Consider the following 14,484-nt stretch of genomic DNA (forward strand, 5'->3'; position numbering starts at 1 on the left):
TATGAGAACGTACGCAAAATCAAAGTGAATAGTGCCATACCTGACTGGACTCTCTTGTGGAATTATGAATTTGGCTCTGAAATCTCACCGGGTCGGTTAAGCTTGCATGCTTTAAGGTGCTCTTGGTGTCCTGCAGTTTCCTTTCATCTAAAGTCTACCATACTCCTCTCTTGGTTCAGTGTCGACTTCTTGCGTCCTACCTTCTTTTCTTTGATTGTGTCAGCTTCCGTGGTGCCTGCGGAGATCAAGTGTGGAAAGTGTTGTTCAACCACTAACTATTAGTTCGCTCCCTTCCGACTTGTATCCATTATCTGGTAACACCATTATGGCACTGCACCACACAAACTTGAACGAAACACACTTAAAAATAAAAGTAAGAGAAATAAACCTAATCAAATCAAACAAACAAACTACACTATGAATTCAAAACGGAAAGCAAAGTAATAAAATAACAAAACAACCTCCCCCACACCTGAACGAAACATTGTCCTCAATGTTTAAATTCGAGATAGCGAGGGTGAACTCACAGAGGGTATTGTGACCCCAGCTGCAGCTTCCTAGCTTTCACCGGAGAGACCCCTTTTTTTTTTATTTTTTTCTGAAAACAAAACAAAAAGTAAACTGCATTATTAAAACCGTGGGTTGCCTCCCACAAAGCGCTTCGTTTAACGTCGCATGGCTCGACGATCCATTCCCTTCTATTATGGGGGATACTTCCTCTTCCACACCATTTTGCGTGTCCTTTCCGCAACCCAGAACTCATCTAGATTTAAAGGATGGAACACTTTGTGCCTCAAGTCACTTTTAACTTCCATCTCCTTACCTTGATGTTCCTTTTTCTTTCTTTCCTTGATTTCTTTATTGGACTTTGGAGTTTTTATATGAGATGCTGCCACCTGAGAGATTATGCTTGAGACCTTTTTTGGGGTTGGTTCCGATCTTTTGCTTTTGCCTACTATGTGGATCATTCCAACTGAAGATTGATTATCTCCACTTTCACCTTGCTTCTTGGTATCTAACACTTTCAAAGTTATTTCTTCATCAAAAGATTTCAAAGTCAGAGTACCTTTTTCAATATCGACATTGCACCGACTAGTGCGCAAGAAAGGTCGACCCAGAATAATAGGGGTCTCTTCATCTTCAGGGATATCCATTATTTCAAAATCAACTGGAAAAACAAATTTGTCAATTTCTACCAATACATCTTCTGCCACCCCATATGACCTCTTCATGGTGTGATCTGCGAATTTCAACTTTGTTCCTCTTTCACTCACCTTTTCAATACCAAGCTTTTTGAAGATAGATAACGGCATTAAGCTCACGCTAGCACCCGAATCAATTAGAACCTTCATGAAAGTTCTGTTTTTTATCGTGCATGGTATTGCAACTGATCCAGGATCTTTCTGCTTGATTGGTATTCTCTTCTCTGGTGAGATTGCACAACATTTCTCCTTCTTAACTACCCCTTCACCCCTTGTTGGTTTCTTTTTAGATATCACTTCTTTCATGAATTTCCTGTACATTGGCATTTTCTCGAGTGCATCAAAGAATGGAATATTGATCTCTAAATTTTTGAAGTATGTGGCAAACTTCTCAAAGTCTTTCTCTTTTAGGTCCTTCTTTGCTACTCGAGAAGGATACGGCAACTTAATCAATGGTGTCGACTCTTTTCTTCTTTTCTCTTCAGTTGGCTTCACGGGTTGTATCACCTCCTCTGGCACTTTCTTATTTTCACGCACTTCAAGATCTACTTCGATGATATCATCATACTCAATTTCATTTTTTTTCTTCTGGTTTTGATCTCCTCAGACTTCTTGTTGAGATGACATTCACATTCTGATGCTCCCTTGGGTTTGTAACAGTTGCACTTGGTAAGGCACCTTGTGGTTGAGCATTGGCGAGTTGTTGTGCTATCTGACTCATTTGAATCTCCAGATTTTTGATTGAAGCTCCTGTGTTCCTAAGAGTGCTCCTTGTTTCCTCTTGGAATTGAGAATTGTGAGCGGCCATCTTTTCAAAAGCACTTTCCCAATCTGCTTTCTTTGGTACCTGTTGTTGACCTTGAGTTTGGAACTGTTGCGGATGGTGCTGGAATTGTTGTTGATATGGAGTTTGTTGTTGTGGAGGTCTGTACTGTTGTATCTGAGCTGGAACTTGGAACTGAGTTGATCCTTGCTTCTGAAAGTTTCCTTGTTGATCCTTCCATGCAAAGTTAGGATGATTTTTCCATCCTGGATTATATGTATTGGCATAAGGATTGTTTTGCCTTAACATATGAATCTGTTCCACCTGTTCTTGTGTTGCCACACAATGCATGGCAAAATGTGGCCCACTACATATTTCACAAACAACGGAGGTAGTTGGCTCAACTTGAGCTACTTTCTGTTCACCAATGTTCATCTTCTTCAATCTTCTCTCTACCTCAGCAGCAATTTGTTCTTCCATTTTAACTACCTGATCAGCAAGCTTCAAATCAATTTTTCCTTCTGGTTGGCTCATAGCGCGGTCATATAACTCAATGTGCTCATTGGCGGCAATCGCTTCTATGATCCTCTTGATACCAGTGGCTGTTGAAAAGTTAGTTGAGCCACCGGCAGCAGTGTCGATAAGCTGTTTTGTCTTAAGTCGGAGACCATTAACAAAAGTCTGCATTTGCTCGGTTGGGTCCATGTTATGAGTAGGACAAGCAACCAAACACCTCTTGAACCTTTTGTATGCATCTCCCAGCGATTCCCCTTCTTTCTGCTTGAAATTCACAATATCATATCTTTTTCGAATAAAGACTGATGCAGGGAAATATTCATTCAGGAAAGCCGTTTCCATTTGTTGCCATGTTGTGATGCTTCCAGCTGGAAGTGAGTAGAACCACTCTTTCGCGTCTTCGGATAAAGTGAATGGAAACATCACGAGTCTCTTGGCTTCTTCAGAATGGCCTTCAATCTTCAATGATGTTGTTGTGGTGAGGAATCTTTGTAGATGCTTATTTGCATCTTCATTGATTCTTCCCGCAAACGGCTTGCTCTCCAACTGTCGGATAGTTGAAGGATGGAGTTGGAAGTGTGCCACATTGACCGGTTGGTTTACGATGGTCATTCTTCCAAGCGGGGCATTAGCCCTTCCATAGTCTCCTAAAAGCCTCTCTGGGGGAGGTGGATCTGCTGCCATAGTTTCAGGCTCAGATTCTGACTGTTCGGATGAAATAGATATTCTTTCTTCGTCTTTTGATTCTGAAACTATAGGGGATTCTCCTTTTGAAGCCAGTCTTTTCCGTTTAACTTCTCGGAGTCGTGCTCGTAATAGCCTTTCTGGTTCTGCGTCAAAAATAAGTTTAGCTGAGGCCTTACCTCGCATACAAGATTAGAAGTTGATTAGTTTGAATTGAATCAAAAATAAAACTAAACAAATATAAATTCAGCAAAAATAAAATTTTAATTGCAGAGCAATAAAATTTTAACTGACTAATTAACACTTATATTTTGGCAATCCCCGGCAACGGCGCCAAAAACTTGATCGGAAAAATAGCAAGTGTACTATTTTTACCGATGTAGTAATAATGGGTTTTACCCCAAGTATCGATCACGAGGATTGCATAGGAAATACAAGTGATTGGACTCAGTCAATTAAACAAAAGTTCATATGTGTGTTGTTTCAAATAAGTGACAAAAGAGATTAAACTACTAAGAAATAAAGGAAATTAAAACTGAACTTTTTAATATGAGAAAATAATGCTAAGGTAGGGTGTGTGATTCTCGCTCTAATTCCTCTGGATGAAGATCTCGTTAACCCGTGCATATGGTTCAATTATTCATTCTCAAGTATGATTGTCCTAAGTCCTCAGTGACAATATATTTTTGATTTAAACTCCGATTACTTAAGTCCTTACAGAAATCAGACAAAACCAAATCATTAATTTATCAAGAATTTCCGAATAACCAGATTATATCCCTAGTCCTAGGTGATGATCATAAGGTTCAATTGTATACAAACCGTAACCATTGTAGTCCTACGAATTGTTAACCACAGAACAATCCTTATTGGTCCGATAAAGAAAGCTTTATAAATATTATACAATTGAATTGAATAATACAAACTTTAAATTAACGAAATACCAAATCCAGAGTTATTACAGATCGAATCAGGGACACCCCCTAGCATTGGGGGGTTTAGCCTATCATAGTATTCAAAAAGCACAATTGAAAAAGTTTAGACATTACAATCAATTGGGAGAACTAGGATCTTCAATGGTGTCCACCGTTGAATCTCTACGCCTTCCAAAATCTCGCTTCCGTCTCTCTTCTCTCTGCAATTCTCTATTACGATCTATCAAAAAGTATCCTTCTCTTTGCCCTAAGGTTGTTCTTATAACTCACTTCCATTCAGGTTGAAACTGAAGTACCAAAAATACCCTTACTGGTCCCCTTCAAGTGAGAAAAATAATGAAAATAAAATCAGCACGCCTCAACAACACGGGCCGTGTTGCTACACACGGGTGCCCGTGTTGTTTCTCTGCTCCTGGGCCAAAAACACACGTTCCCTGCATCTTTTCACACGGACCGTGTGCCTGCACACGGGTGCCCGTGTGAAACCTCTGTCTTTGCATCAAACTTGCTTTTCTAGCCACTTTTTGACACGGACCGTGTGCATGCACACGGGTGCCCGTGTGGCCCTCAGCTTTGGCTTTTTCGGCTTCTTTTTCCATTCGTGCGCGCCATAAGTCTCTATCTCTCCCGTGCATCAACCTGGCCAAAAACAAACTAACAACCAGCGCATAAAACGACACTTTTATAATACTCAAAACACATTAAAATGCAACAAAGCCATACAACCGAAAAACAAGAAACTTACTTTAAAAACATATGCCAATGCCACTTAGTATTACCAAGATTACGAATTTCGGTCGGAAAAAGGTTGGGAAACTTACTAGAAATGGTGACCGATCACAACCCCACACTTATCTCATTTCTTGTCCTCAAGTGATGTATCGAGGCAAAACAGAGGTCACCGACGAGATTCTTTTCTCCACAACACAATCAGGTTTTTCGCAAGATTCCTTCACTTAGCAATCGAGTTTCTGGTTTCCTTCTTCAAACTATCAACTGCATTATCACTTTCGAGCACGTTTTCACCTGCAAGCTTTTCACACTCTCACAAAATCTCTCCGGGTTAAAGTGTCTACACTCACAGTATCAAGGCATGCATATTACTTTCAACTTTGGATATATTCTCAAATCACTACACACACAGATTACACACACTTCATGAGGTCTTAGGGCTGTATCGTGGCTTGGGTTTGGTGGGTAAACAAGGAATGGGATAACAAATGGTTTTGGTGCTCGGCATTTATATTTGATTCACTTCTCTACTCATACTGATTTGAATCGTAAAAATGGGGTTTGGACCTTATTTGGTCTTTCACAAAAGTGGGCAAAAGCAAACATTTTCTCGCTTTGATTTTTAAACCTCTTTTTTTTTTACAAGATCCATATTCATCTTTTCTCTTTTTTTTCTTTTGAGATCTCATTTTTTTCTTGCCCTTTTTCAATAGTTTACAACCCCACACTTAGATCCTTTAGTCTCCTTCAAGTGATTAACATGAATGTCGAGCGATAACATGAACAATGAGAATGCGGGTGGTAAAAAGAATAACAACAATGAACAGAACACGCATTACGGCTCAAAAGGGGTGACGATGGATATCATGCATACGGGATGGCTAGAAAGGCTCGGGGTTACAAAAAAAACTTGCCTCAGTGTGCGCTTTCGTAGTGTGCTTGTGTTATGAGAACGTACGCAAAATCAAAGTGAATAGTGCCATACCTGACTGGACTCTCATGTGGAATTATGAATTTGGCTCTGAAATCTCACCGGGTCGGTTAAGCTTGCATGCTTTAAGGTGCTCTTGGTGTCCTGCAGTTTCCTTTCATCTAAAGTCTACCATACTCCTCTCTTGGTTCAGTGTCGACTTCTTGCGTCCTACCTTCTTTTCTTAGATTGTGTCAGCTTCCGTGGTGCTTGCGGAGATCAAGTGTGGAAAGTGTTGTTCAACCATTAACTATTAGTTCGCTCCCTTCTGACTTGTATCCATTATCTGGTAACACCATTATGGCACTGCACCACACAAACTTGAACGAAACACACTTAAAAATAAAAGTAAGAGAAATAAACCTAATCAAATCAAACAAACAAACTACACTATGAATTCAAAACGGAAAGCAAAGCAATAAAATAACAAAAGAACCTCCCCCACACCTGAACGAAACATTGTCCTCAATGTTTAAATTCGAGATAGCGAGGGTGAACTCACAGAGGGTATTGTGACCCCAGCTGCAGCTTCCTAGCTTTCACCGGAGAGACCCCTTTTTTTTTATTTTTTTCTGAAAACAAAACAAAAAGTAAACTGCATTATTAAAACCGTGGGTTGCCTCCCACAAAGCGCTTCGTTTAACGTCGCATGGCTCGACGATCCATTCCCTTCTATTATGGGGGATACTTCCTCTTCCACACCATTTTGCGTGTCCTTTCCGCAACCCAGAACTCATCTAGATTTAAAGGATGGAACACTTTGTGCCTCAAGTCACTTTTAACTTCCATCTCCTTACCTTGATGTTCCTTTTTCTTTCTTTCCTTGATTTCTTTATTGGACTTTGGAGTTTTTATATGAGATGCTGCCACGTGAGAGATTATGCTTGAGACCTTTTTTGGGGTTGGTTCCGATCTTTTGCTTTTGCCTACTATGTGGATCATTCCAACTGAAGATTGATTATCTCCACTTTCACCTTGCTTCTTGGTATCTAACACTTTCAAAGTTATTTCTTCATCAAAAGATTTCAAAGTCAGAGTACCTTTTTCAATATCGACATTGCACCGACTAGTGCGCAAGAAAGGTCGACCCAGAATAATAGGGGTCTCTTCATCTTCAGGGATATCCATTATTTCAAAATCAACTGGAAAAACAAATTTGTCAATTTCTACCAATACATCTTCTGCCACCCCATATGACCTCTTCATGGTGTGATCTGCGAATTTCAACTCTGTTCCTCTTTCACTCACCTTTTCAATACCAAGCTTTTTGAAGATAGATAACGGCATTAAGCTCACACTAGCACCCGAATCAATTAGAACCTTCATGAAAGTTCTGTTTTTTATCGTGCATGGTATTGCAACTGATCCAGGATCTTTCTGCTTGATTGGTATTCTCTTCTCTGGTGAGATTGCACAACATTTCTCCTTCTTAACTACCCCTTCACCCCTTGTTGGTTTCTTTTTAGATATCACTTCTTTCATGAATTTCCTGTACATTGGCATTTTCTCGAGTGCATCAAAGAATGGAATATTGATCTCTAACTTTTTGAAGTATGTGGCAAACTTCTCAAAGTCTTTCTCTTTTAGGTCCTTCTTTGCTACTCGAGAAGGATACGGCAACTTAATCAATGGTGTCGACTCTTTTCTTCTTTTCTCTTCAGTTGGCTTCACGGGTTGTATCACCTCCTCTGGCACTTTCTTATTTTCACGCACTTCAAGATCTACTTCGATGATATCATCATACTCAATTTCATTTTTTTTCTTCTGGTTTTGATCTCCTCAGACTTCTTGTTGAGATGACATTCACATTCTGATGCTCCCTTGGGTTTGTAACAGTTGCACTTGGTAAGGCACCTTGTGGTTGAGCATTGGCGAGTTGTTGTGCTATCTGACTCATTTGAATCTCCAGATTTTTGATTGAAGCTCCTGTGTTCCTAAGAGTGCTCCTTGTTTCCTCTTGGAATTGAGAATTGTGAGCGGCCATCTTTTCAAAAGCACTTTCCCAATCTGCTTTCTTTGGTACCTGTTGTTGACCTTGAGTTTGGAACTGTTGCGGATGGTGCTGGAATTGTTGTTGATATGGAGTTTGTTGTTGTGGAGGTCTGTACTGTTGTATCTGAGCTGGAACTTGGAACTGAGTTGATCCTTGCTTCTGAAAGTTTCCTTGTTGATCCTTCCATGCAAAGTTAGGATGATTTTTCCATCCTGGATTATATGTATTGGCATAAGGATTGTTTTGCCTTAACATATGAATCTGTTCCACCTGTTCTTGTGTTGCCACACAATGCATGGCAAAATGTGGCCCACTACATATTTCACAAACAACGGAGGTAGTTGGCTCAACTTGAGCTACTTTCTGTTCACCAATGTTCATCTTCTTCAATCTTCTCTCTACCTCAGCAGCAATTTGTTCTTCCATTTTAACTACCTGATCAGCAAGCTTCAAATCAATTTTTCCTTCTGGTTGGCTCATAGCGCGGTCATATAACTCAATGTGCTCATTGGCGGCAATCGCTTCTATGATCCTCTTGATACCAGTGGCTGTTGAAAAGTTAGTTGAGCCACCGGCAGCAGTGTCGATAAGCTGTTTTGTCTTAAGTCGGAGACCATTAACAAAAGTCTGCATTTGCTCGGTTGGGTCCATGTTATGAGTAGGACAAGCAACCAAACACCTCTTGAACCTTTTGTATGCATCTCCCAGCGATTCCCCTTCTTTCTGCTTGAAATTCACAATATCATATCTTTTTCGAATAAAGACTGATGCAGGGAAATATTCATTCAGGAAAGCCGTTTCCATTTGTTGCCATGTTGTGATGCTTCCAGCTGGAAGTGAGTAGAACCACTCTTCCGCGTCTTCGGATAAAGTGAATGGAAACATCACGAGTCTCTTGGCTTCTTCAGAATGGCCTTCAATCTTCAATGATGTTGTTGTGGTGAGGAATCTTTGTAGATGCTTATTTGCATCTTCATTGATTCTTCCCGCAAACGGCTTGCTCTCCAACTGTCGGATAGTAGAAGGATGGAGTTGGAAGTGTGCCACATTGACCGGTTGGTTTACGATGGTCATTCTTCCAAGCGGGGCATTAGCCCTTCCATAGTCTCCTAAAAGCCTCTCGGGGGGAGGTGGATCCGCTGCCATAGTTTCAGGCTCAGATTCTGACTGTTCGGATGAAATAGATATTCTTTCTTCGTCTTCTGATTCTGAAACTATAGGGGATTCTCCTTTTGAAGCCAGTCTTTTCCGTTTAACTTCTCGGAGTCGTGCTCGCAATAGCCTTTCTGGTTCTGCGTCAAAAATAAGTTTAGCTGAGGCCTTACCTCGCATACAAGATTAGAAGTTGATTAGTTTGAATTGAATCAAAAATAAAACTAAACAAATATAAATTCAGCAAAAATAAAATTTTAATTGCAGAGCAATAAAATTTTAACTGACTAATTAACACTTATATTTTGGCAATCCCCGGCAACGGCGCCAAAAACTTGATCGGAAAAATAGCAAGTGTACTATTTTTACCGATGTAGTAATAATGGGTTTTACCCCAAGTATCGATCACGAGGATTGCATAGGAAATACAAGTGATTGGACTCAGTCAATTAAACAAAAGTTCATATGTGTGTTGTTTCAAATAAGTGACAAAAGAGATTAAACTACTAAGAAATAAAGGAAATTAAAACTGAACTTTTTAATATGAGAAAATAATGCTAAGGTAGGGTGTGTGATTCTCGCTCTAATTCCTCTGGATGAAGATCTCGTTAACCCGTGCATATGGTTCAATTATTCATTCTCAAGTATGATTGTCCTAAGTCCTCAGTGACAATATATTTTTGATTTAAACTCCGATTACTTAAGTCCTTACAGAAATCAGACAAAACCAAATCATTAATTTATCAAGAATTTCCGAATAACCAGATTATATCCCTAGTCCTAGGTGATGATCATAAGGTTCAATTGTATACAAACCGTAACCATTGTAGTCCTACGAATTGTTAACCACAGAACAATCCTTATTGGTCCGATAAAGAAAGCTTTATAAATATTATACAATTGAATTGAACAATACAAACTTTAAATTAACGAAATACCAAATCCAGAGTTATTACAGATCGAATCAGGGACACCCCCTAGCATTGGGGGGTTTAGCCTATCATAGTATTCAAAAAGCACAATTGAAAAAGTTTAGACATTACAATCAATTGGGAGAACTAGGATCTTCAATGGTGTCCACCGTTGAATCTCTTCGCCTTCCAAAATCTCGCTTCCGTCTCTCTTCTCTCTGCAATTCTCTATTACGATCTATCAAAAAGTATCCTTCTCTTTGCCCTAAGGTTGTTCTTATAACTCACTTCCATTCAGGTTGAAACTGAAGTACCAAAAATACCCTTACTGGTCCCCTTCAAGTGAGAAAAATAATGAAAATAAAATCAGCACGCCTCAACAACACGGGCCGTGTTGCTACACACGGGTGCCCGTGTTGTTTCTCTGCTCCTGGGCCAAAAACACACGTTCCCTGCATCTTTTCACACGGACCGTGTGCCTGCACACGGGTGCCCGTGTGAAACCTCTGTCTTTGCATCAAACTTGCTTTTCTAGCCACTTTTTGACACGGACCGTGTGCATGCACACGGGTGCCCGTGTGGCCCTCAGCTTTGGCTTTTTCGGCTTCTTTTTCCATTCGTGCGCGCCATAAGTCTCTATCTCTCCCGTGCATCAACCTGGCCAAAAACAAACTAACAACCAGCGCATAAAACGACACTTTTATAATACTCAAAACACATTAAAATGCAACAAAGCCATACAACCGAAAAACAAGAAACTTACTTTAAAAACATATGCCAATGCCACTTAGTATTACCAAGATTACGAATTTCGGTCGGAAAAAGGTTGGGAAACTTACTAGAAATGGTGACCGATCACAACCCCACACTTATCTCATTGCTTGTCCTCAAGTGATGTATCGAGGCAAAACAGAGGTCACCGACGAGATTCTTTTCTCCACAACACAATCAGGTTTTTCGCAAGATTCCTTCACTTAGCAATCGAGTTTTTGGTTTCCTTCTTCAAACTATCAACTGCATTATCACTTTCGAGCACGTTTTCACCTGCAAGCTTTTCACACTCTCACAAAATCTCTACGGGTTAAAGTGTCTACACTCACAGTATCAAGGCATGCATATTACTTTCAACTTTGGATATATTCTCAAATCACTACACACACAGATTACACACACTTCATGAGGTCTTAGGGCTGTATCGTGGCTTGGGTTTGGTGGGTAAACAAGGAATGGGATAACAAATGGTTTTGGTGCTCGGCATTTATATTTGATTCACTTCTCTACTCATACTGATTTGAATCGTAAAAATGGGGTTTGGACCTTATTTGGTCTTTCACAAAAGTGGGCAAAAGCAAACATTTTCTCGCTTTGATTTTTAAACCTCTTTTTTTTTTTTACAAGATCCATATTCATCTTTTCTCTTTTTTTTCTTTTGAGATCTCATTTTTTTCTTGCCCTTTTTCAATAGTTTACAACCCCACACTTAGATCCTTTAGTCTCCTTCAAGTGATTAACATGAATGTCGAGCGATAACATGAACAATGAGAATGCGGGTGGTAAAAAGAATAACAACAATGAACAGAACACGCATTACGGCTCAAAAGGGGTGACGATGGATATCATGCATACGGGATGGCTAGAAAGGCTCGGGGTTACAAAAAAAACTTGCCTCAGTGTGCGCTTTCGTAGTGTGCTTGTGTTATGAGAACGTACGCAAAATCAAAGTGAATAGTGCCATACCTGACTGGACTCTCATGTGGAATTATGAATTTGGCTCTGAAATCTCACCGGGTCGGTTAAGCTTGCATGCTTTAAGGTGCTCTTGGTGTCCTGCAGTTTCCGTTCATCTAAAGTCTACCATACTCCTCTCTTGGTTCAGTGTCGACTTCTTGCGTCCTACCTTCTTTTCTTTGATTGTGTCAGCTTCCGTGGTGCTTGCGGAGATCAAGTGTGGAAAGTGTTGTTCAACCACTAACTATTAGTTCTCTCCCTTCTGACTTGTATCCATTATCTGGTAACACCATTATGGCACTGCACCACACAAACTTGAACGAAACACACTTAAAAATAAAAGTAAGAGAAATAAACCTAATCAAATCAAACAAATAAACTACACTATGAATTCAAAACGGAAAGCAAAGCAATAAAATAACAAAAGAACCTCCCCCACACCTGAACGAAACATTGTCCTCAATGTTTAAATTCGAGATAGCGAGGGTGAACTCACAGAGGGTATTGTGACCCCAGCTGCAGCTTCCTAGCTTTCACCGGAGAGACCCCTTTTTTTTTATTTTTTTCTGAAAACAAAACAAAAAGTAAACTGCATTATTAAAACCGTGGGTTGCCTCCCACAAAGCGCTTCGTTTAACGTCGCATGGCTCGACGATCCATTCCCTTCTATTATGGGGGATACTTCCTCTTCCACACCATTTTGCGTGTCCTTTCCGCAACCCAGAACTCATCTAGATTTAAAGGATGGAACACTTTGTGCCTCAAGTCACTTTTAACTTCCATCTCCTTACCTTGATGTTCCTTTTTCTTTCTTTCCTTGATTTCTTTATTGGACTTTGGAGTTTTTATATGAGATGCTGCCACCTGAGAGATTATGCTTGAGACCTTTTTTGGGGTTGGTTCCGATCTTTTGCTTTTGCCTACTATGTGGATCATTCCAACTGAAGATTGATTATCTCCACTTTCACCTTGCTTCTTGGTATCTAACACTTTCAAAGTTATTTCTTCATCAAAAGATTTCAAAGTCAGAGTACCTTTTTCAATATCGACATTGCACCGACTAGTGCGCAAGAAAGGTCGACCCAGAATAATAGGGGTCTCTTCATCTTCAGGGATATCCATTATTTCAAAATCAACTGGAAAAACAAATTTGTCAATTTCTACCAATACATCTTCTGCCACCCCATATGACCTCTTCATGGTGTGATCTGCGAATTTCAACTCTGTTCCTCTTTCACTCACCTTTTCAATACCAAGCTTTTTGAAGATAGATAACGGCATTAAGCTCACACTAGCACCCGAATCAATTAGAACCTTCATGAAAGTTCTGTTTTTTATCGTGCATGGTATTGCAACTGATCCAGGATCTTTCTGCTTGATTGGTATTCTCTTCTCTGGTGAGATTGCACAACATTTCTCCTTCTTAACTACCCCTTCACCCCTTGTTGGTTTCTTTTTAGATATCACTTCTTTCATGAATTTCCTGTACATTGGCATTTTCTCGAGTGCATCAAAGAATGGAATATTGATCTCTAACTTTTTGAAGTATGTGGCAAACTTCTCAAAGTCTTTCTCTTTTAGGTCCTTCTTTGCTACTCGAGAAGGATACGGCAACTTAATCAATGGTGTCGACTCTTTTCTTCTTTTCTCTTCAGTTGGCTTCACGGGTTGTATCACCTCCTCTGGCACTTTCTTATTTTCACGCACTTCAAGATCTACTTCGATGATATCATCATACTCAATTTCATTTTTTTTCTTCTGGTTTTGATCTCCTCAGACTTCTTGTTGAGATGACATTCACATTCTGATGCTCCCTTGGGTTTGTAACAGTTGCACTTGGTAAGGCACCTTGTGGTTGAGCATTGGCGAGTTGTTGTGCTATCTGACTCATTTGAATCTCCAGATTTTTGATTGAAGCTCCTGTGTTCCTAAGAGTGCTCCTTGTTTCCTCTTGGAATTGAGAATTGTGAGCGGCCATCTTTTCAAAAGCACTTTCCCAATCTGCTTTCTTTGGTACCTGTTGTTGACCTTGAGTTTGGAACTGTTGCGGATGGTGCTGGAATTGTTGTTGATATGGAGTTTGTTGTTGTGGAGGTCTGTACTGTTGTATCTGAGCTGGAACTTGGAACTGAGTTGATCCTTGCTTCTGAAAGTTTCCTTGTTGATCCTTCCATGCAAAGTTAGGATGATTTTTCCATCCTGGATTATATGTATTGGCATAAGGATTGTTTTGCCTTAACATATGAATCTGTTCCACCTGTTCTTGTGTTGCCACACAATGCATGGCAAAATGTGGCCCACTACATATTTCACAAACAACGGAGGTAGTTGGCTCAACTTGAGCTACTTTCTGTTCACCAATGTTCATCTTCTTCAATCTTCTCTCTACCTCAGCAGCAATTTGTTCTTCCATTTTAACTACCTGATCAGCAAGCTTCAAATCAATTTTTCCTTCTGGTTGGCTCATAGCGCGGTCATATAACTCAATGTGCTCATTGGCGGCAATCGCTTCTATGATCCTCTTGATACCAGTGGCTGTTGAAAAGTTAGTTGAGCCACCGGCAGCAGTGTCGATAAGCTGTTTTGTCTTAAGTCGGAGACCATTAACAAAAGTCTGCATTTGCTCGGTTGGGTCCATGTTATGAGTAGGACAAGCAACCAAACACCTCTTGAACCTTTTGTATGCATCTCCCAGCGATTCCCCTTCTTTCTGCTTGAAATTCACAATATCATATCTTTTTCGAATAAAGACTGATGCAGGGAAATATTCATTCAGGAAAGCCGTTTCCATTTGTTGCCATGTTGTGATGTTTCCAGCTGGAAGTGAGTAGAACCACTCTTCCGCGTCTTCGGATAAAGTGAATGGAAACATCACGAGTCTCTTGGCTTCTTCAGAAT

The sequence above is a fragment of the Vicia villosa genome, linkage group LG6 (assembly GCF_029867415.1).
Source record: "Vicia villosa cultivar HV-30 ecotype Madison, WI linkage group LG6, Vvil1.0, whole genome shotgun sequence".
Lineage (NCBI taxonomy): Eukaryota > Viridiplantae > Streptophyta > Magnoliopsida > Fabales > Fabaceae > Vicia > Vicia villosa.